Raw genomic sequence first — 25,594 nt, 5'->3', positions numbered from 1 at the left:
GGTGTTGATGAAAAGCTAACAGCATGATTTTTGGTTTGCAGCCATAGCAACAAAAAAAAAGGCATGCTGTTTTAAAATGCTGGCTTTCTGGGCCATCCTGCCAGTGCAAACTCTGACTCTTTCAGGCAGGGGGTCCAGCTACAGAGCATTTGAGTGTGTCTTGTGAGCATACTGCTGCAGCTTGCTTGCTGGCAAGGACCTTGAAATGCCATTGAGTTGTGCTAATAAACATGGCTCCAGCCAGTACCTCAGCCATGAAGCTGGAATCTCAGAAAGCTAAGGAATGGGCTGGATTCAGCCATCAAAGCCACGGCTTTAATCCTATTCATATTGCTTAGCAATTTAAAGACTCACGTGTTCAGAAAGAGAAAGATATACAGTAAAGATAGATTCAAAGATAAAAATACCTCTAAATGGTTTACTGTATGTTTAAAAATATATGTAGGCTTGGGAGAAATAAAAGCATAAAGTCTTTAAAATAAAAAAAAAAGAGAGTAGTTGGGTTTGGTGTTACACACCTTTAATTCCAACACTTGGGAGAGAGAGGCTGGCAGACCTCTGTGAGTTCAAGTTGTGGTGGCACACACTTTTAATCCCAGCACTTGGAAGGCAGAGGCAGGCAGACCTCTGCGAGTTCAAGGACAGCCTGGTCTATAGAGTAAATTCCAGGACAAAGATATACAGAAAAATTCTGTCTCAAAAATTAAAAATAAAAATAAAATAGAGGTTAAAATAAAGCCACAGAGAGAGGGAAAACACACAGAGAGTCTGGATACTGTATGTTATTATGCTCTCTTTGAATTGTTCGAATGCTGAGGAAGGATCAATAGCTGCTAAAAGATATTTGCTTATAAATGCTGCTGAATTAATCCAAAACATGTATTTTAAAAATACCTTGACTTAAAAATTGAAGTCAAAATGTATGTTACTTTGGAGAAGAGAGTTTGCTTTTGTTTCCACAGAAAATAAGAGTCTATTGATTTATTCTGAGTTAAGAAAAATCAGGTTTGAGCAATGAAGACCACCTGAGAAATCTCTGGTAGGAACAGATGGCCCAGATGTCAGAGTTCTACATCCAGAACAGATTCAAGACTGCTGCCTAAGATGATCTAACCTCACAGGATACTCCAGTCAGGACTTGATCATATTACTAAATTTTCTTTAGGTCCCCATAAGATTATCTGCACCCCTAACCAGCAGGATGTAGCCTGGAAAACTATGCCCACATTCTCCCCAATAATGGACTATGGATTTTTTTTGTTTAAAAAAAAAAAGAGGGGAAAATGGTATATTCTGTCAATTATATTTTAAATAAACACTGATTGGCCAGTAGCCAGGCAGGAAGTATAGGCGGGACAACCAGACAGGAAATAGAGGTGGGTCAATGAGAACAGGAGAATTCTGGGAAGAGGGAAGCTCTCTCTGCAGTCTTGTCCAGACACTGAAGAAACAAGATGTGAATACACCGCTGAAAAAGGTACTGAGCCATGTGGCTAACACAGATAAGAATAATGGGCTAAATAAGTTATAAGAGTTAATAAGAAGCCTGAGCTAATGGGCCAATCAGTTTATGATTAATGTAGACCCCTGTGTGATTTCTTTGGAATGTAACAACTGTGGGAACTGGGCAGGAAGAAACCTCAGACAACATTGGCTCCATCATGTATCTGTAAACCTATCAACACAGTCAAGGTACTGAACCTTAGGACACGCTGTCTTGGTTGTAGGGCTTCTGGTTAGCACGCAGGAGAGGCTTGGTTTGATCCAAAGCACCACAACAAACAACGACACTGAGCATTCCTCAAATACAATCTGCGTTTCCCAAGCCCATCCTCAGGAAGCCACTATATTCAGTTTTTTTTTTTTCTCTAGTGATAGTTTGAAAAAAATTGGGGCTGGAGAGATGACTCAGTGGGCAAAGTGTGAGGATCATATTTTGAATCCCTGGTGCTTATGCAAATGTCAGGTGAACACAGAATTCTCCCTGTAATTCCATGATCCCATGATCTGTAGTCGGAGACTGGATGCCTGGAGTAAGATGGCTAGGTAGATTAATCAAATAGGTATATGAGTTTCAGGGCCATGGGAGACACTCTATCTCAATAAATAAGATGGAAAAATTATCAAGAAAGACATCCAATGTTAACCTCTGCCAACACCAGAACACATATATAGCCTTGTGCATGCACTGCACAAACAATGTACCTACACACATGTGAACATGTATACAAACACATGCAACACACATATACACACATGTTACAGAATAGAAAAAAATCACATCATAGTACGTTTGACTTAATTCTAGGGTGAATCATTAATTTAAGTGGTATTAAACACATTATGCAGAATATTTCCTACAATAATGATGCATTATTTTCTAACTGTGCACATCTCTCTTTGTCCCATGTTTGGCCATGCAGACAAAGCTGTGTGCACATCTGTGTATAGTCTGTATGGAAAACAGATGTTTTCAATTCTTCTGGGGAGTGACTGGGTTATACATCAGGAGTCATGTTTAACATTATGAGAGTTGAGAAAACTCTTGTCCTAACTGAATATTGATGATTTCAGACCATAATTTTAAAAAAAGATGCCAATTTTTAGTAGAACTGAAATACAACTTGTCAGTTCAGTGGAATGGTATTCCTTTTGGACTATTCATATTTCAAATGATCATACGATAATTGTTTCTTCTTAGATGCCCTAACATTTCAATACAGTGAAGATGTATAAATATAATAAGATCTTATTATATTTGTCCCTTTTTACGCATATGTTTTCTTAGCTCTAAAATAGATGTCATTAAATAATGATGTTTTTTCATTGCATACTCCTTTGTTTTATTCAAGTGACAACTTCTGGTATCCGGACTGGATCTAAGTTGGCTCTTCTCATTTGATCACAAAGTCATTTAATCTCAGGCTTTTTTTCCCCTTCACTTTAGCACTTTCTGCTTTTGATCTTAATGTCTTCATGCCTGTCTTCTGATTTTCTAACTCTCTTTTCAGTCGAGTCTAATTTTTCTTGCTTACCCTTCCAATTAAATAGATAATGCTGATTTTTAAATGCATGATTTTCAGATTCTTCTTGCTCCCCATTCGTGGGAAAATGTGTTGGGAACTTGTGATAGTTCCTTCAGCTGTCATCACTATTAAAAAACTACTTTGTAAAAGGAGTTAGAAGTCGTTGTTCTGGATATGATGATTCTTATATTTGCTTTTCTTAATCTAAGTGCACTATATGCCCTTTCTGATGCTTCTCTCTTTAGGTGTAGAAATTTTTAACTAAATTCATATTCTTTAAAGTTTTATCTGTGTTATGTGTTTCTTGAGAGAGTTTGTTCTGTCAGGTGCATTTGTTACTTTACTCATCGCTGTGACAACACCCGAGACAAGCAAACAATGAAAGAAATGGTTTACTTTTGGCTCACATCTTGAGAGTGCAATCCACCATGGTAGGGAAGGAATGATACTTGAGGCAGTTGGCTTCCTTGCATCCAGAGCCAGGAAGAGGAAATTGACTGGCCCTTGGAAGTAGTGCAGCTCTTAAGGGAAAGGTATCCTGGCATTTTGGACACAACAGACTTCACATAAGATATTTACTGGGAGGGAACATCCCAGGAAGGTGGCGAGAAGCAGCAGAGAACTGAGGAGAAGATAGAGTTTTTATGGAGTTTCTTGGGGGGTTGACCTTTCTAAAGAGGAGATTGGTGGGTTTCCAAGTGCAGAGTTTGGCTGAATGCATCTGCAGAGGATGCTTTCTGCTGTCAGAGTGTCCTGTGAGTAGAGCCTGGCATTTCTGTGCCTGGAGGGGATTACGCCCAAGCTTATTTTACCTTCTTTTTATACAATTCAGGATGCCATCACATGGAAAGGAATTCCTGCCTCTGTATGATAATCTAGACCATCCCCTACAGATGTACCCAGATATTTGTCTCCTAAGTGATTGCAGATTTGTCAAAGTGACAATGAATTTGAACTCTCACAGCTAATGCGAGACCCCACATCTCCCTTCATTCCACTTCTCCTTCATTAGAAAGTGCAGGCACCCATCACCGGAGAACACCAGGAAGCTCTAGGGGGTCACATGAAGCTTCTGTGCTTCTCCATACCTCGCTCTGCCCTTTTCATATAGTCTGGCCATAAGCAAAGTGTAAATGTCAGTATTTCTATCTAGAAGCATTTATATGACCAAGTACTCCATCATGTAACTGAAGAAGAAAATCCTCCAATTAACTAAGCATTGGAGAAGCCCCTTTTATGTGTTACCCTTAGATGTCAACATCCCTTTTGATTCCCAGATTCTTCACTATTAAGTGTTGAACAAGCCTTTCTGTTTCCTCCCTTCTTCCAGATTTCAGTGTTCTAAGCGAAAGGGTCTTACTTAATACACTTGTATGTACATTTATAAAGCATTTATAATTCTCATGCTAGTTGCTTTGGCCTCAATAAATATTTACAAAAACCCTCTTGTGGTTTAGCAAAGTTCCATGATTTATAGGTAGTTTTCCCCCAAAGTCTCAAGTGTTGGAAGCCTGGTCCCGAGTGTGGCCATATTGAACTAGTAGTCCAAATAAAAGATGATTAGGTACCTGGAGATACTACTAAGAGATTAATGTCATTCTCATGGAATCCTGTTCAGTTGCCACTTTATAAGGAAAAAGTCTCTGGGCTTCCTGTATCTTCACATGATCTCTCTTCTTGCAGTCTCTCTTTACATAGTCCCTCTTGCTATGAGGTTGACCCTGGAAGCCCTCATCAGAACCCAGGAGAAACTGATGCCATATTCACAAGTCTTTAGAATGTTGGATGAATTAGGATGAATTATTGTATTTTGTATCTATATTACTTGTCCCTAGGTATTTTATTATAGCAAAAGAAAATTGACTAGGGGGTGGAGAGGCAGTCCAGCAGGTAAATGCACTTTCTGATCTTGAAGAAGACCTAGTATTGACATGGTGGTTTAGAACTGTCAACTAACTCAAGTCTTAGGGGATTCCATGCTCTCTTCTTGCCTCCACGGGCACTGCATGCATGTGGTGCACATACATATATAAAAAACACATATAAACAGACAATAAAAAATAAATCTTAAAAGTTAGAAAAAGCATACTAAAACCCACAATGAGAGTTTTGCAGCTGAGTATTCTTCAGGCTAGAGACTTAGCCAGGACTCAGTTGGCTGGCTCTTCTGGTCTTGGCGAGACTCCAATGTCATCTGGTAGCTTTCCAGGTGTCTGCTGATCTCTGATAGCACAGTCAGGATGAGTGAGCAGCTTGCCTCTCTAGCTGGTGAGGCCAGGTTTTCTTCATGAGAGATGAGGCTCTTCTGAGAGATGAGAGTCTTGGTGTTTGCAGTTCTGGCATTCCACTCTTGCCTTCACATTTGGACCGCAGGGGCATTATCTACTAAGCCATCTCACCACCCCAACTTTGTTTCTCTCTTTGTACTCTAGACTATGTCATGACTTCCTCCTCAGGCAGGCCCTGTAGGTTTCAGAGTAGACAGGGCACATTCTCTGTTGTGCGGCTACGCCTCTAGTTCCTGTGAGTAAGAAAAACAGCAGAGATTTGGCTTTATGCAGGGTAAAATGGTGGATCCACTAGCTCTGTCTAGCACACACATAGATACATTCATATACATGGATACATATGCATCTACATCCACAATGCACACACACACACACACACGTATTCCTCCCTACCTGCATGAATACACATGCATATGTATCCACAACACACATACATGCACATGCATTCCTTTCAACAAATAGACACAAATACATACACACAAACACACACATATGTGTGCCTCACAAACACATATGCATGCACACACACAAATACATTCATGCATTTCTCTACACAAACATTTGCATCCACAACGCACACACACAAATACCACAAATATATACACACAAACACACATATGCATGTCCCCCACAAACATATACATGTATACTCACAAACACATACACACATAAATACATACATACACTTGCACACATGAATACATACACATATACATCTAATAACACACACAAACACACACACACATGATGTGGGTTTCCCCTCTGTATTCTGTGATCACCAATTATTAATAAAGAAACTGTCTTGGACTTGTGCAGGGCAGAATAGAGGTAGGCAGGAAAAACTAAACCGAATGCTAGAAGAAAGAAAGCAGAGTCAGGAGAAGCCATGTAGCCCTGCCAGAGACAGGCACCAGAAAGAACCTTGTTGGTAAGCCACAGCCATGTGGTGAAAAACAGATTAATAGAAATGGATTAAATTAATATGCAAGAGCTAGCCAATAAGAAGCCAGAGCTAATAGGTCAAACAATAATTAATAAAGTTTCTGTGTGATTATTTTAGAAGTCTGGGCAGCCAGAAAATGAACAAGTGGCTTCCTATAACAAATTTGTACCGAACTAAAGGTATATTGACTTCTAAATTTGGGTCTAAGTATTTGTTGCTTTGGAAAAGAGGTTCTTCTTTTGTTTCCACAGAGGATGAGAACCTATGAATTTATTCCAGTCCAATGTGGTTTGATGGACTAAGACTTCCCCACCCCCGCCGAAAGGTGGCGTGAACACCCTCCAAAATACTTTGCCCAACAAAAAGCAGGAATCAGATTGGAGAGAACTATGCCCATATTCCCAAATATTAGTTATAATATGTTTGTTTACATTTAAAGCAGAATATGCTATAGAGATTTGCATTGGTATGGATCTTGGTTTATTGATACAAACTTAAGGTCTCTCTCTCTCTCTCTCTCTCTCTATATATATATATATATATATATATATATTTCTGCTCTTGATTAAGGTATTGTATGTTGTATAGCTCATTTAAAAATGTAATGTATAATTAAGAAATATAGGTTAATAGGTAATCATATTTCAGTTTGATAGGTATTCTTCAAACCTTTCAGAGACCTTTAGAATATGGCATTTAAAATCTTTTAATAACTTAGGACTTTTCATGACCATCTGCTCCTTTTTAAATACTTCAGGAGGAAGATGGTCATCAAAGGGACTCCTCATGGAGTTAGTCATTTGTGCAAGAAACTACTCTTGCCTGGACTGCTTGATGAACTGTACATGCAGGACCCACAGAGAAATAACCGCTGAACTTTTGTAAGGTGAGACAGTCCTCCAGGGCTCCTATTTCATGAAAGAGTCTACCAGATATTCTGCAGGACACAGAAGAAGGTGACTGACAAATTGCTCATATGGGGTACTGTCTTTGAAATTTCCTGCTTCATGGAAAAGTCTGCTGGATATTATGGTCCTGTTGCCTAAAGATAGATGCCCCAACAGTACAGAAGAACTTAGGGTGACTATCCGGTAAGTGAGATGTTTCTGTCAATTCTAGAGTTTTGGAAGTTGCTTACAATGCACTTCCTGTTAACTTAGGTAATATTATATCCATCTGGAGTCTTTGATGAGTTGAAGAATAGATAGTTATAGTTTTCCTTAGTTATGATAAAATATAAAGTAGATATAAATATTGCAACTGTAATTCTTCCTTGATCCTGTTTTGTATATGTAATTTTACTATGTTAAAATTAAAACCCTTTTAATTTAGACAGAAAAGTAGAGGTAATGTGAGATTCCCCTGTGTATGCAGTGATTACTAATGATTAATAAAGAAGCTGTTTTAAACCTACACTGGGCAAAGCAGAGGTAGGCGGGGAAAGCTAAACTGAATGCTGGGAGAAAGAAGGCAGAGTCAGAAGCCATGTAGCCCTGCCAGAACAGACACCGGATGAGTCCTTGCCAGTAAGTCATAGCCACGTGGCAATACATAGATTAAAAGAAGTGGGTTAAATTAATATGTAAGAGCTAGTCAATAAGAAGCTAGAGCTAATAGGCCAAGCAGTGATCTAATTAATATAGTTTCTGTGTGGTTATTTTAGGAATCTGGATTGCCGGGAAATGAACAAACAGCCTCTTACAACACACACACACACACACACACACACACACACACACACCTCTTCCAAAAAAGCTGCCACTGTTTGCTTCTGCCACAGACTCACAGCAAGGAGAAAAGAGGACTGTGTTCAGTTTTCATTTTTCTCTTGAAGCCTTCCTCTTCCTTCACACTGTCCATGCAGGAGAAATGGGTGTAAGAGGCCTGTTTACTTTACACAGGTGACGTTACCCACACTGGTGCTTAAATCACCCATCCCATCCCCCCCACTAAGGCATTAGCCCCTGACTCTGGAAGCACCGTGACCTTTCTGAGGAAAAACATTTCATTTATTTTCCCCCTGCCTAAGGGATCAAATGATTATTTAAAAAAAAAAAAAGGAGCAGAGAAAGTCAGTGCTGTCAATTCTTCATTCCAAGTATTTGCATTTTCAAGAGACGCTGGGATGTCTTAATTGCCAAAAAATTATTATGGGTTCCCACATGCAGCTGGGGAAGCCACTCTGCTGCGTGAAGGTACCGTGGAGCAGTCAAGGCACATGAGCACCCTAGGCCCTGGGCAGCAGGGTGAGAGGAGCGAGTGTACTATTTACTTTTCTACTGTTTCAGTAGACTACGGTGACAAAAAGCAACTTAGAGGAGAAAGCGTTTCTTTTTCCTGCCATTTCCCATAGGGAGATAGTCTTTCACGACTGGGAAGGCATGGCAGCTGGAGTTTGACACCAGGCAGTCAGGAAAGGAAACAGATAGTGGAAGCCAAGAATTGTGGCTTATGGCTTTAAAGTCCAGCACATTGTAGGCAGAGATAGGTGGATGTCTGTGAGTTTGAGGCTAGCCTAGTCTACATTGTGGGTCCTAGACAAGCCAGGACTGCATAGAGAGAATTTGTGTGATGAAAAAAAAAAAAGGTGGGGCTAGGCTAGGCTACAATCTCTAAGAGCTGGAACCAGCAAGTTATACTTCCTAAGAGTTCCACAACCCCCAAAGAGTGTCACCATCTGGGGAGCAAGAGTTTAAACACATAAGTCTATGGGGACATTTTCTATTCAAACCTCAACACTAAGAATGATTGTAAATTGCAATACTTAAAAAGGCATGCCCATGAGCAAAATCTGTGATGGAGATAGCAGCTACCACTACCTCTGGCCTTGCAGTGCCTACAAGGAAGATCAGAAAGAGGTGAGATCTACAGAGAAAAGCCCATGTCCACATGAGGCACCTCTTGGGTTAGACCCAGGAAGAGTAGGAACTGGTTCTGTACCTTACACTCACGCTCAAGTCCTAGAACCAAGTAAGACACAGGTCCACCTAACAGAAGAAACACATACACTCTCATGAATTATGAAAAGAAATAGTTTTTGAGATGACTTTTCATAGCATGACCCAGCCTCTTTCCTTCCTGTGATGTTTCTATGGACTTACAAAAACTCACAGTTTCATAGAAGGTGACAGAATAACTAGCCAAGTTTGTACAGATAAGCCTGAGAAGCATCCTGGCATGGCATGTGGAATGAGAAGATGCTTTAGAAAATGGGACATCTTTGAGCTCAGTGTTGAAAGTGTGCAGGAGTTAGGCGGACTCTACACTGAACCACCCGGGACAATTTCCCTTGTGTGGTTCCAGGAAGTGAGAAGGCATATGAGGGGCCGAGCACATTCCAAGATGGCGGCATACAGAGCATGCGTGTGATGAGCTGAGCCGGTCTGGGAATTGAAGAAGAGAACCAGGTGCATCTAGGAAGACCTGGAAAATGCAATCAGTTGGAAGACTACAGAAGCAACCAAAGAACCATGATGAAAGCTGAGTTAATAGTATTCCAAGAATCAGCTTCAAGGACTCAAGAATGCTTTCCTTCCTCAGGGTATTGGCCAAGTCTTCGAGAGTCTAGCTGAGAAGTCTTTACTCACTACCTTGGCGGCAATCCCACCTGTAAGCCAAGAGCTCCAGGCGTGTGACTGCAGGAAAGAGAAAGTCATCCAACACACAGTGCAGTTCAGAAAAGATCGCTCTCTAAAAGTGCTTAGGTCCAGTGCAGGAGTGGCTGTTTACAATGACCTAGCTTTATCGTAGGACAACAGCGGCCTTTATTGACGACTCCCATGTGAATTGACTTGGCCTCCTCTCCCTTTCATCCATCAGATGGACATCTGTCATATGATATGTAAGGAATGAGACCTCATATATGCCCAAGGTTAGAGAAGACTCCTTTCTTTCCCCACACTAAGCAAATTCAGTTTTTTTCCTTTTACAGTTTTTAATTGGTTTATAGATCATATAGATTACATCATTTGTATTTAACTGAACAGTTCAGAGGGCAATTATTTCAGGAGATTTCTATAGAGAAACAATAGAATTTTCCCAGTTCAGACACAAGTGAGCAGGGAACAAAAATGACAGAGCTGAGACTTGCCTGCTGCCAGCCGCTCTGCATGAGTCAATCTACAAAGGACGCCAGTCATGATCCGGTTGGTGCCTCCCAATAGGACCACACTGAAGCTAACGTCCTTGGTCTCCACAGTGGCAATGACATTTTAATGACACATGTAAAAGCAATTGTTTTTCTTTTTCTTTTTTTTTTAAAAAGCCTGTGCAATTTGCTAAAAATATCACTGAAACAGGTGTGCAAAAATATTTCTGTAACTGTGATTTTATCACCCAAATCAGTAATTCACCTGTTTAAATAAAATAGCACCAAGAAATTATGTTAGTCATTCAGTTAGTAAAAGACATCTAGAAATCAATTTCTGAGTTGGAAAAAAATTGAGTTATGGAGTTTCAGAGTAATTATGACCGATTTGTTAATAATATAAAATGCAGTGTGTTGATGGGTGGATATGATAAAATGCATTATATAAATGTAAGAAATTTTCAAATAAACAAAAAGTATTTAAAAATCAGTGCCTCCAGTTAGTTTGAAGATCAGATGATTGACATAACAAAGATGAGCATAACCACAGGACAAATTTATAGATCGAATTTTGAGCAGTTTGGCATCTGGATTTTAGCACTGAGCATCATTGACTAGAAAAAGCACCAGATTCTTCTTGAGTACCACTCAGAGACATTTTCACACGTTAGGAAACAAAGTAAGAGGGGCTGGAGTGATGGCTCTGCTGTTAAGTGTGTGCTGTTCTTGTGGAGAGTTTGGTTCTAGCAGCCACCTCAGTGAGCTCAAAGCCGGCAACTCCCTCTTCAGGTGTCTCCTGCACACATGGGCACATACACAGAGACACTTAAATAAAAATAAATCTTAAAACAATGGAATAAACTTATTATTAACTATTAATGTGTGATACACACATTAAAAAGTTTTGCATTGTTTTCAATCTGGGTCATTCTGTCAGGTTTAAGATGGTATGTCAGTGTTGTTTTGATTTGCATTTCCTGGATGACTAAGAATATTGAACAATTCCTTAAGTTCCTTTTGGCCATTTGAGATTCCTCTGTTGAGAATTCTCTATTTGGAACTGTAACCCATTTTTAAATTGCATTAGTTGGTATTTTGGTGTTCAGTTTCTTGAGTTCTTTGTATACTTTGGAGATGAGCCCTCTGTTTGATATGGGGTTAGTGAGGACCTTTTCCCATATTGTAGTTTGCCATTTTGTTTTGTTGGCCTTGTCCTTTTCCTTACAGAAGCTTCTCAGTCCCATTTATCAATTGCTGCTCTCGGTGTCTGTGCTACTGGGTTTATTTTAGGAAGTGATCTCCTGCACCAATGCATTCAAAGGATACTTCCCACTTTCTCTTTTATGAGGTTTAGTATGGCTGGCTTTATGCTCAGGTCCTTGATACATTTGGACTTGAGTTTTGTGCATGGTGATAGATATGGTTCTATTTGTATATACTAGGATGTGGAATAAGGGGAACACTCTCCACTGCTAGAGGGAATGCAAGCTTGTACAACTGTTTTGGAAATCAGTATGGCAGTTTTTCAGAAAATTGGGAATCAATCTCCCTCAGGACCCAGCAATACCACTATTGGAATATACCCAAAGGATATTCAGTCATACCACAAGAACATTTATTTGCTCAGCTATGTTCATAGCAGCATTATTTGTAATAACCAGAACCTGGAAACAATCTAGATGCCCTTCAACTGAAGAATGGATAAAAAAAAAATGTACATTTACATAATGGAGTGTTACTCAGCAGTAAAAAACAACATCTTGAAATTTTCAGGCAAATAAACAAAACTAAAAATAACAATCCTGAGTGAGGTAACCCAAACCCAGAAAGACAAACGTGGTATGTACTTACTCGTATGTGGATATTAGGCATAAAACAAAGGACAATCAGACTATAGTCTACAGCCCCAGGGAAGCTAGGTAACAAAGAGGACCTAAGAGAACTATACATGGCTCCTCCTAGGAAGAGGAAATAGACAAGATCTCCTGATAACTGATGGATGCAAATGCAGAGATCCACAACTAACCACTAGACCAAGCTCCCAGAGTACGGTCGAAGAGAGGGAGGAATGATAATATAAGCAAAGAGGTCAATTCCGTGATGGGGAAACCTACAGAAACAACCGACTCAGGCTAGTGAGAGTTCATCAAGTCTGGACTGACAGCTGCAGAACCTGCACAGGAACAGACTAGATCCCCTAAATGCAGATGACAGTGGGTGGATTTGGCAGTTTATAAGGCCACTGGCTGTGGGTCCAGAATCTCTCCCTAGCACATGAACTAGCTTTTTGCGACTTATTTCCTATGGAGAGATACCTTGCTCAGTTTAGACACAGGGGCGAAGGTCTTGGTCCTGCCTCAACACAGTGATGAAACAGACTTTGTTGACTCCCTATGGGAGGCCATACCCTCTCTGAGGAATAGATGGAGGGGGATGAGAGGAAGGTGGGGAAGTGGGAAGAGGTGAGGGAAGGAGAACTGGATTGCTATGCAAAATTAAAAAATAAAATAATAAGTTCCTGTCTGGTAGGAAGCCTGGCAATGAGAATGTGATTGTTGGTGTTAAAACTAACAAACTTTGCAATGATATTGAACCAGATCTTCAAATTTAATCAAGTAACCCATATTTCACCAGCTTCTTTCAGGAAAATAATTTCCTGTTTTATTTTTATAGCATATTTAAAATTCGGGTTTGGGGGATATTTCAATACATGTGGATATTAACAACTTAGTACTTAATATCAATACATAAATTTTCCCATTTTGGGACTTAAAAACACTTCTTTGAGAACAATGTGGAAAAATAAAGTCTTAGAAGTTCTAAGGGTGGGAAATAGCTTCCCAGGCAACAAAACAAAAGCAACTGTTATAATTAACCTTGGTTGTCAACTTGACTGGATTGGGAATCAACAGACAGTTTCTGGGTATGTCTAGAGGTTATTTCCCAATAACATTAACTGTTGGCTTTTCCCAGAGTGTCTGGAACCTTTTGGTGGCAACCTGAATACAAGAAGGTCAGAGGGCAAAGCTGTTGCTTTTTTGACTACCTGGCCTTTCCGCTCCTTGGTGGGTACATCTCCTCTGTTGCTACCAATGCTGCTGCCTCCATCCCTCTCTAACTTCAGAATCCAGACTTCCAACAGGGACTGAGGGTTAGAGCTCTTCTCTGGAAATCTTCCAGGCCTTCCACAGACCAGGACTAATGAGATATCCCGCTCCGACTGAGCAGCTACAGAGCTCTCTGCCTCTCCACTGGGCAGGCAGCCATAGTTAGACTACCTAGGCCATATCGTGTAAGCCAACTTAGCAACTCCTCTTGAAATGCGTACGCATTCTATTTCTTTTACCTCTCTAGAGGACTCTGATCATTACAGAAGGAAAGGTAATGCCATTCCTTGACCATCTAATCACTTCCTGTAACTACTTTCTACAGCGGGGTTCTACAGTGGTGAAGATGAACCCTGCACCTTGGTGAACTGAGGTCACTCACCATGTGGTCCTTCATGTGAGGTTCTGTATCCTCTGATTGAAACGATCAACAGTAATAAAAGGCAGCTCATTCTGTAGGAAGGACTTCAAAAAGGGTTTTATTTCTAATACAGCAACGCTAAGACACAAGACAGGATATGGTTCTATGGAGTGGTTTGGCTATTTATTGTTCCTTCTAAAGGCCTGAGTGTGCTATCAAGCAGCAGTTGGATCCTGGGGCTGCTGACTTCAACAGCTGACAAGTAGGAAGTGGGACCGGATGGAGGAAGTTGGTCATTGGAGGCTTGTGTTGAGGATCCTTTCTGGTTTCTTTCCTTCCTGGTGGCCACAAGCCAATAGCTCCGCTCTATCACATATTTCTATCATGATGCATTCTCTCACCACAGACCCTCAAACCATGGACGGAAACTTCCTGAATTGCAAGTCAACTATGTTTTTCCTCATTCAAAATTACTTCCTCTTAATTGAGAAGAGCACGTAATGCCCTGGCGATGATTTATATTGATTTTTAAACTTCGTGGGATCTAGTGTCACCCAGGAGAGAAGCCTTCTGCCCTGTCTGTGATGGATTTTTTAGGTTAGGTTAACTGAGGTGAGAAGAGGCATCCTAAATATAGATGGTGCCATTCCATGGGCTGGGGACCCTGCATGCACAACCAAGGGAAAGCTAAAGCTAAGCTGACTCCATGAGCTCCAGATCTCCCCTCCTCCCTCCTTCTCTCTTCTCGTTGGCAGTGCAATATGAGTGCTCCAGCTGCCTCATGCCCCTGCCTCTATCACTGCCCCACTGATACCATGCCTCCTCGGCCATGGTAGAATGCTGCTGCTCAACGCGCTTCTTGTCAGGTGTTTGGCCACAACAATAAGAAATGTAATGAAAACAATTCCATTTTTGCAGGGACAGCCACATATATCTGGAGAACAAAACCCAATCTTCATTTGTTTCTGGGGGTTTATCTTTTCGATTTCCTCCTCTCAATAAAATCTTCAGCATCGTAGATTATCCTTCTAAGAGACTGGCTGTGGCTGCCATTTATCAACCAGGTGAGAGTTTCTGCTGTATGCTTGCACAAAGCTTGTAAAGAGAGCAATTTTTTTAGAAGGATTAATTTTCATTGAGTATGCAAATCGACTCCAAGTATAACAAGATCCCTTGACTCTAGAGCACTGACCATTGGCGTGTAAGCCGACTTTCCTGATTATTGAACTAGCAAAACCACTGCCCAACATAGGAAACAATGCTCCAGGGACAGAAGTCTTGATGAACTATCCTGGCAGAATAAAAACTGGGGAGAACGCTCACGAGCCCTTAAAAGCAGCACAGGAATGGGTGGCTGCGCTTCATTGGAGATTTCCATACAGCCGAACATTGAAGTCTTTAAAAGGCACACAGAAGTTGTGAGAGAAAAGATTTGGAAAATTCTGGTTAATCTGGTTCAAATTGTGGAAGTCTATTTCCCAGACCCGTGTACCTTCTCACTGCCTCTCCCTGACAGATGGGCCACGTAACCATTAGCATCTCTCGGGAGAAAATTCAAAATCCAGAGATTCCCACACCCACTGCGTTGAAATAGAACCAATTAGAATTTTGCATCCATATGTCATCCATCCATCCATCTGAGAAACGTGAGGGTCTATCCCCAAGGCATGTCATCCATCCGTCCATCTGAGAAACGTGAGGGTCTATCCCCAAGGCAGAGATCCTGCAAACCTCATTTTTTTCATTTATTGCACCTTGCTATAAACATCAACTACTGAGGCATAACTCAAAAATAAAACCCAATTCATTGTTTATTTTTCACAAATTGGCTTCTATTTCAGAAGTACGGACCTTTCCAAATGAGCCTGCAAGTCTCCATTTCAGTCTTACATTTGTAGAGTGAAAAGGAGGGAGGAGAAAGCATTTATTTTAGGTTTTCCTCAACACTTGATTTTATGCTTTTTGAGTATGATTTTGCCATTTATAATTTCGTAGAGACCTGGAATTAGACACCAAGAAGGGAAAGGCTTGCTTGGAGTCACCAGGTAAAATTCAGAGATGGAGAGGAGACCCAAACTTCCTCCTTTGTGAGCTGCTCCTTTTCAGTGGCAGAGTGCGGCCCCCACACTCAGATGTCAGCTCCGAGCCCATAGGTTCCGGCTAAGTCCAGGCTCCTTCGATCACGTGGCTCTATCCCAGTGATTCAGCCATGTGGTTTCGGAGAGTTATCATCTTTTAATTCTTAATTTTTCTCCTTCTCGCTCTTTTCTCTCTCAGACTTTGTTAATTTAAGCAAATGTGAGCTTAAGTTACTCCTCCCTGGACTCCGTTGTCTCTAATGTAGCTTGGGAGCCAAGGATGATTTTCTGCTTGCTCTTTGAATTCAACATTCTACCTTCTCAGCTAAGTTTGCTTTGAGCCTTTGGCCATGAAGTACTCTCGCTGCTTCATGCTCTGGTATCCTGGACCACATGGCTGAGATTCTTTGAGTCTTCGGTTTCTCTGTGGGCCACACTCTCTCTTCTTCAATGGGCCATACTCGTTCTACCTCATCACGACCTCCTCTGACGCTAGCAACTTTCCTCTCCTGCCATACTGCGATACCTTCTCATCGCTCTTTAACTCCCCAAGGGCCGGATGGCACACAGTGAGAGATGGAGATTCTAATTGAGAATGCCGATCACATCAGGTCTAGATAGTATTTATTATCCTATGGGGATGGGAGGCAGCATGGAGAAATTAAATGCTGTTGGAGACTATAAAGAAAGAACACATATTTTCTACAAATTGTTGCAAGGTTTCTGATTTGTATTTAAGCAAATGTTTCTAATAATGCAAAATTTTCTATTTTTTGAAGGCTATGAAGGTGCTACCAGTTGGAAGGTTTTTGTTTGTTTGTTTGTTTGGTTGGTTTTGGTTTTCCATTTGGTCACATACTTTACTTTTGATCCCAAATGTTTGTTTTTCAGACCTTGTTAATCTACAAGCATCCTTTGTGATTCAGGGAGAATGTACAAAGCTATGGCTTGAGCTACATTTATGCTGAGAAAAAAACATAATCCCATTTATCCAGATGGCTTTGGCCCCGAGTCTCTGATATTTTTAGCTAAGAATTATCCTCAGGGTTTACTGGAAAATTCAGAGTTCTGAATTATCTGCAATTCTTATCTTTCCCTCTCTTCTTCTCCCTCTCCCTCCCTTTCTGTGTCCTTCATCGAAACAAGATGTTTCCTCATGCAGGCCCTTGACAATCTCTGCCCTCAAGTCTGGATAAGTCCCCAGCACACACATCGGTAGCTTACACCAACCACAGTCGGCAAGGGCCTTGGAGGATCCACCTGTCTTTCTTCACAAAGTCCCTTCAGTTCTCACTCCATGTCTCTGCTTCACAAATCCTGCTTGTCCTTGTAAGCCACTGTCTTTGCCTAGGTGAAGCTTTCTTTGCATGGGTTTGTTTGTTCATGCAAGTGTGCTGTTGTGTGTGTACATGTGTGTGTGTGGGTGAGTGGGAAGACCAAAGCACCTTGTTTTGGGAGACAGGGTCTCTCATTGACCTGGAACTTGCAGATTCTTTAGACTGGCTGGCTGACCTTACCAAAGAATTGCCTTGTATATGCCTTTCTCAACCTCCCAAGTCAGGGTTCAGTGATCCAGTAGAGATGACCTCAGCATACCCAAACCACAGACAGAGAAATCAAGACAGAGGCTAAAGACTTTACTGAAGGTCATTCCTCTGATGGTTTGCCATAGTATTCAGGTATGCATTTAACCATTACATCACAGAGACTCTCAGGGTTAGCCAATAGCTATGGAGACTCTCAGGGTTAGCCAAATAAGTCAGAGAATGAGCCCCACCTTAAGGCAAAGTGAACAGATGAAGACACAAGACTCCTTGCTGCCTACTGCCTTTGTGTCTGGCATCTTCTCTCTCTGTCACTCTCTGTGTGCTTGGCAAAAACCTTCTGCCTGACCCCATTAGACCTCCTTGTGCAGAAGCCTTCTGTTTTAATCTTTGGTGTTTCTTGCTAGCTCAGGCTTCTGCTAGACATCTTGCTCACCCATTTCCCAATAAAAGTGCCCTTTGTTCAGACTCAGCCATGGGTCAGACAGCTTCTCGAGTACTGGCTCTTTCTCCCTTCATTTTATTGAGGTTGAGCAGCGAGATTTCACTTTGCCCAAAAGGTGTGGACAAACATTTTTGGTAAGGAAACAATTGATTACATGCTGCAAGAAGGCTGTTCAAAGACTATAAACCAAAGTAACCAAAATGATTTGACTTCTACTTTAATAGAGTTCTATTTCCATGAAGAGACACCATGACCAATGCAAATCTTTTTTACTGGGTAGTTTGAGACAAGGTTTCTTTGTAGCTTGGGATCCTGTCCTGTAACTAGCTCTTGTAGACCAGGCTGGCCTCGAACTAAAAGAGATCTGCCTGCCTCTGCCTACCGAATGCTGGGATTAAAGGCATGCACCACCACTGCCTGGCAACCAATGCAACTATTATAAAGTAAGTGTTTAATTGGGGGCTTCCTTTCTGAGGATTAGTTCATTGCCATCATGGCAGGAATCATGATGATATTCAGACAAATATGGCTCTGAAGAAGTCCATGTTGGAGAATGTTATTTTAAGATATGTTGCCTTTATTTATGCTGCATTTGTTTAACTTTGTGAAGCTGTGATTCTTTACCTGTCCAAAACACCCGAGGGTCTAAGGAAGCGAGGAATAGTCAATAGCAAGGCAGGAACAAGATAGGCAGGCCTATCAGGCAGAGAGTATAAATCAAAGGAGAAACAAGGAAGAGAAGGAGGAGCAACAAGAGAACAAAAGAAAAAGGATGTCAGGGACCAGCCACCCAGCCACTCAGCCAGCCATGGAGGAAGAGTGAAGGTAAAATAAACAGAAGTAAGAAAAAGGAAAAGCCCAAAGGCAAAAGGTAGTCTGGAATAACTTAAGTTAAGAAAAGATGGTAAGAAACAAGCCAAGCTTAAGGCCAGAAATTCATAACCAAGAATAAGCCTCCATGTGTGATTAATTTAGGAGCTAGGTGGTGGGTCCCCCAAAAGCCAAAAGAGTAAAACCTCCAACAACAGGGCCATTTTCATTAATATTATCACTCTGTGTTTACCAGATGAATGCATCAGGATGTCAGTACAACACCCAGCAATGAAGCAGGGACTACTGTGTGTGCTAAAGGGTACATCACAACCACAAAAGGTAACCATTCCACAGGGGGATGGATAAGACTAATACCTCTTCCAAACCCCAGGACCATAAAGGTAAAACTATGTGTGTGTGCTTAAGATGAGTCCAATTAGTTACACTGTTAAATAAGCTGTAAGGTGAGACAAACTATTTGCTTGGTAATTTTTGCCCATAAATACTACATATGACTTGGGTGTTATTGTTGGTAAGATTTACAAGTTCATGTATGTGTGTGTGTGTGCATGTGTGTGTATGTGTGTACACATGTGTACTACACTTCAGGTACAGTTGTTATTGTGTGAGTGTGTGTACGAATGCTTTATGTCTGAATGTCTGTGTGAGTGTAAGTGTGAGTGTGTGTGTGTGTGTATAAAAAAAGATAAAGAGCTATATAATGCTACATCCTGAGCCTTCTTCCCTATGCTCTTCTCAAGAATTCCAGGATATTCCCATTTTCTTGGTATGCTCAGCACACAAGCCTGCTATTTGATTTCTAATTGATCTTAATACTAAAAACCCAGAGTTAGATATTGGGGTGAAAGCTGAAAGATCAGAGAAGCCAAGCAGTCATCCACTAGTTCTTATCTCTATGAAATCCTCAGCTCGAATGGGGTATCCTGTCTCCACAAATCCTCAGACTGAATGGCATCTCTATGAAACTCCAAACTGAGTCCTGAGCTCATGTTTCCTCCTGCCTTCTAGTCCTCTCTCCACCCAGCCATATCACTTCCCATCTCCACTTCCCTAGTGCTGGGATTAGAGGTATGAGCTGCCACTGACTGGTCTGTAAAGCTAGCTAGTGTGGCTAGCTCCACACTCTGATCTTCAGGCAAGATTTTTTTTTGTTGTTGTTAAAGTACCAAGAAAATATCACCACATAAGCTTCCTGTCATGTGATTGTGTAAGTTTGCCCATCTTTCGTGTGTGACAGCTCTAGAGGCAGGGAGGTGGCCCTGCATCTACGTCTGTAAGACTGACTGTGTCCATGTGCACAGAGACCCTAGGGGCTTGAAAAGGAACTGAGAGGAAATGAGAGTGGTAAACTGGAAAGCACCACATCCTCTGGTCTATTGCTAGTGAAAAACAAACACAGTGAATGGGTAGCCAAAACGCCTTCCTTTTCTTTTCTCTAAAGGACTATTTCAGATGTAGGGAATTTTCTCCACATTGATGCCCTATGGAAAACTGGACACAAGGAAGTAAAAGGATGAACCATCAGCTCCACTGTAAGTTTTTAAGATTGATGGCTCAAAACTTGCTGCTGAGTCTTACGAAAAAGGTGGATGCGGACGCAAGCTTGGTGAAGGACTTCACTTCAGGGAACACACTGTCTCCAAGAAGAACATATTCACAACACTGAAGAAACTTCCAGAAGGTGTGTTGGCTTTGCACTTCCTCTTCCTGCAACATACCCCACCTGCAGTGTCCAGCACTGACCTTGGCTCTGCAAGGGGAGCCCAGAGGATCCTGGGAAAAACTCATTTGTAAAGAACCCAAATCAACTGGACATAAATCATTAAGTGTTGCTACACTAGAACCCTACAGGAGGAAGTCAAATGGGGCCTCTCAGAATGGCATGGTTTTATTTTTCTAGAAGCTTCTCTTGGTCTCCAGTGTCCTCCCCTATCTCCTGACTAATTTTTCTTGTTCTCTCATCTCTCTGTGACTGCAGATCTCCATTTCAAATCACTTTGATCTTCTCAAGACTAGCAAGGCTTTTAACCTCACAGGTTACCTTACGAGAAAAGTGATATCATTATGTAAATTACATTTCATCTTGTGTCTTCCTTTGTCCTTCTGTGGTGTTTTAGGAGGGAAGCACTTGCTTCAGCAAGTAGCTGAGTGTACTTGCATTCTCTCCTCTTTATTTGCTTCCTTTAGGAAACACACAGGATCCTAAGACTCTGTGTAACCACATGCACGAACAAGAGGAAGTAAAGGAAGACAAGGCTCACGAGCAGGAAGTTCACTCCGGTGTCCCTCTAGACAGATTCACTGGAAACCTCAGAGCTTAGAGCCAGAATTTTCCTGAGAGGGGGGTGTGGTGTCATTGCTAGCAATCCTCCTTTTAAAGCGAGCTTTTCTGTCACCATGGTCTAGAGGAAAAGATTTATCCATTGTTTTTACTATCAAAATCCAGTGACTCTATGCCCACACCAAAGACGGGCACCATATTCAAAAGCTGAAAGTGAGCATCCTCACTGGTGATGTATAACAGGATCGTCAGAATGGGAAAGTCTTTACGGCTCTTGGGACTCAAAATAGGTGGATGATGATTTCACAATTCCTACAATAGAGGTTTTAAAACAAAAAACAATTTACTATGATAGCATCAAAACTATTAATAATTTATAAGTTGGAGGTATAGGAATTGAACACTGACAAAATATAGTTACTTTCATGAAAATATCCTGATACATCAGCATTTAAAATTTCAGTTTTTTCCTTGACAAAAAGTAAGTTTGGGGTAACGTTTTGAAGTTATATATATATATATATATATATATATATATATATATATACACACACACACACACACACACACACACACACACACACACACACATTTCTAGGAATCCCCGCCCACCCTCCTGGGAGTTGACAGCTATCATGCCACTTCCTAATTGCACACAGTTGTTTCTAAGACTATGTTTAATGTGTCTCATGGAAAACTCATTTCAAAAAGTTTTGTTGCTGAAATTGCAGATCATTAATGAGTATGTGATTATGAAAACATTAGCAACAAACACACCTGACCATTGATGAGCAAACTCACTATTGGAGATTGTGTCTGCATGAAAATTCAACCAACAAGAGATTCCTGATCCTCCCCTACCTCCTCATGCACAGTGGGGCATGAGCACAGTCCAGGAATCAGGACTGGGAACAATAAACCTGGTCTTGGTAGATGAGCAATGTCTAATGGAAATGCCTCTCAGTCACCTTTATGTTACTCTGATAGAAGACCCCTGTTAAAAGTAAGTTAGGAGAGAAAGGGTTGATTTTTGGCTTACAGATCCAGATGGATAGGGTCCATCTTGGCAGGGAAGTCATGGCAACAGGCAGGAAAAGCATGATGAATAGAACAGGAGGCAATATGATCACCTTCTCATCCACAAATGAGAAACAGAGAGACCACAGGAAGTGTGGCCAGACTATAAAATCTCAGTGCCCGTCTCTAGCCATATACTTCCTGCAGCAAAGCTCCATCTCTTTCTCTCTTTTAAATAAATTTGGCACAAGCTAAGGTCATCTGAAAAGAGGGAACCTCGTTTGAGAAAATGCCTCCATAAGATTGACCTGCGGTACATTCTTCCTGACAGGGGACTGATGTGGAAAGATCTGGCTCACTGTAGTTGGTGCTGCCCCTAGGCAGGTGGTCCTGAACTATCCTGGGTTATCCTAAGAAAGCAGGCTGAGCAAGTAAGGAGGAACAAACCATAAGCAGAATTACTCCACTGTCTCTGCCTTGTTCTCCTGCCCTGACTTCTCTTCATGATGAACTACAATTCCACGCTAAAACAGGACCTTTCCTCTCCAAGTTGCTTTTGGTCATGGTCTTTATGAGTAGTAGAAAACTAACAAAGATGACCTTCCAAAAGTTCTAAGTAGAGCCCATCAGCTGAGGACCAAGTGTTCTAATACATGAGCCTGTGAGGGACATTTTTCATTCAGACCACCACTACACGTCAAAATCAAGAGAGTCTCATTCAGTCCAGTGTGGTTTCCTCCTGATATCCTTCCTCGGGCTATATGTGACCAACCAATTTCTACTTAATTGACAAGCGACATCGTCAACTATCTCCAGTAAAACATATAACTGAAGGCTCTTCCAACACAATAAAATGTGAATTTTTTTATTAATGAGGTTGACATGCATATAAGATCCTGCACCCAGTGACTAGCTCTCCTGTCTCACATGTTTATGATACTCTGGCCTATTGTCATGTTAGGTACCATATGATACATTACAGAAACAGGAAATGCCTAGGTCTTATTTACACCAACACAATCACATGAAAACACCAAGACCAACCTTCCCTGTTGGCAACCTCTTGGCAATGTAGAAGAAGCAAATGAAGCATAACACAAAGGAAACTAAAAATTTGCTGATCAGCACATCAGAAATGTACTTCTCTGCAAAACCACAAAAGGAAAGTTCAAAAGCTGAGAAATTTCATGAAATATGGTGGCTACTTGAAAAACAAATGTAGTTTAAAAATTAGGCTGGAGAGAGGGCTCAGAGGTTAAGCACCTGTGCTATTCTTGAAGAGAATCCAAACCCAGTCTCTAGAAGCCATGATGGGAAGTTCACATGATCTGTAATTACAGCTATAGAAAACCAATGCCCTCTTGTGGCTCCCATGGGTGCAATACACACACACACACACACACACACACACACACACACACACACACACACAGTATTAGGGCTGGAGAAATGTCTCAAATGTTAAGAAAGCAGTGCTGTTTTTGCAGAGAAGTCCAGCTCAGTTTCTATCACTCATATCATGCAACTCACAATCCCCTGTACTCCAGCTCCAAGGTATCTGGTGGGCACTGCACTCATATGAACAATCCTGTGCACATGCATGCACACGCATACACACACACACACACACATTACATAATCAATTAAACTAATCTTATTAAAAATCCTCTTTTTTATTAAATCATAACATTCATTAGATAAAATCATGCAATTCAGCAAGATAAACAGAGTGACCTAATTCCTTATAGCATGACACACACATGGATTGATGTAAATTAATATATTTATATGAGTTGAAAGCCTGGAAGTAAACAATTACTGGTTACTATGGTACATTATAAAACAGTCTTCAGTGGATTTGATCTGGAGCTGTGACTGGAATACACTGTCCCGTCCAATCACATGGTGGGACTCTCACTGTGAGAGTGAGGGATTAGAATCTTAAGCCAAGTGTGGTATCTAGATGAGGGGCTCTTAGGAGGAGGTTAGAAATAGAGAAGATCATCTCCCCACTCACACAAGGCCCCAGACCCTTGTCCTTTTAGGAAGAGTGTGTAATGGAAATCTGTGGTATGCCTGCTTGTGGACACAAGCTACTGTTAAGGAATATTAGCTTAAGAATATTAACTTTATGTTAATTCTGTGTTTAATGGTGCAAAGATATGTTGCATTTGTTTAACTCCAGGAAGTTGTGCTACTTTGCCTGGTCTAATAAAGACCCGAGTGGCCAATAGCTAAGCAGGAGAGAAAATAGGTGGTGCTGTCATGCAGAAAGAATAAATAGGAACAGAAGAGAGAAGAGGAGGAGAGGAAGATATCAGGGACCAGCCACCCAGCTACAGAGCAAGCCACAAGATAAGAAGAAAAGAAAGGCATATAGAATAGAGAAAGATAATAGCCCAGAGGCAAAGGGAAGATGAGATAATTTAAGAAAAGTTGGTTAGGAGCAAGTCAAATAAGACCAGGCATTCATAAGAAAGAATAAGTCTCTGTGTGATTATTTGGGAGTTGGGTGGGAGGCCCCCAAGGAGCAAAGAGAAAAAATAACAACAAACAAACAAACAAAAAAACCCTACATGTTTCTGTGCCTGCCATCTGATGCTGTGCTCTGTCTTGGTCACTGTCAGTGATTAAACCAGACAATATCCTTCATTTCCTTTGCAATTTACTCAGTTTGTGGAGTTTTGTTATTGCAACAGAGAATGTAGTAATGTGCCCATAAATAAACACAATTATAGCTTGTCAACATTCACCTTCTTACAGAGATGATATGGTTGTCAGGAGCGGAGTAGTTTCCTTTCAAAATCTGGGGCAAAATTCATCTGGATTTATGGCATATGAAACAAAGGGAAACCCTGCTGATACAAAAGAAACTGTAGACCTCGAGTGGCAGACTTCTTCAAGTCACTTGAGTACAAAGCTCGGAATGTGCAGACTTGCTTTAGAAAGGTGACTTCTGTTAGGTAGACCGGGAGATGAAGCAACAGATCAGAACAGAAGCAACTCTGGCAGGGAACCCAAGTTCAGCTCCTGGCGTCCATGTTAGATGAATCACAGTTGCCCATATCTTCAGCTCCAGAGCATTTGATGCCCTCTTTCGGCCTTCATGGACATTGAAGTCACATGTGCACATACACATAGATCTATACACACAATTTACACTATTTTTAAAAAGAAAACATTTAAAAGAAGTTAAGAAGCAACAAATGGTGGTAAGAATGCATGGGAAACAAAACTCTCCCACCCCAGTCTAGCCACCATGAAACAGTATGGAGGACCCTCAAGACACAAACTCCCATAGCTGCTGGATGAGCATCTATGTCCTAGGTGCACACTAACAAGAAGGTAAACAAACACATCACAGAGATGCTTGCACATCTGTTTATTGCCCAAACATTCACAATAGACAAGTTATGGAAAGGTGTCTGTTAACCAGTGAGTGGACATATAAACACACACACACACACACTTCTATGCGTCTATGCAATTTTGATTATAAGAGGAACTAGAACCAAATTACGTGGTTTTCAGGAAAATGTATGTAACCAGAGTTTATCACATTAAGCAAATAAGTCAAACACAG

This window comes from Microtus oregoni, unplaced genomic scaffold, assembly GCF_018167655.1.
Source record: "Microtus oregoni isolate MIOR12 unplaced genomic scaffold, Mior012 000034F_ref0000314, whole genome shotgun sequence".
In the NCBI taxonomy this organism is placed as follows: Eukaryota; Metazoa; Chordata; class Mammalia; order Rodentia; family Cricetidae; genus Microtus; species Microtus oregoni.
The sequence above is the reverse complement of the archived record's forward strand: the minus strand, read 5'-3'. Positions refer to the sequence as shown.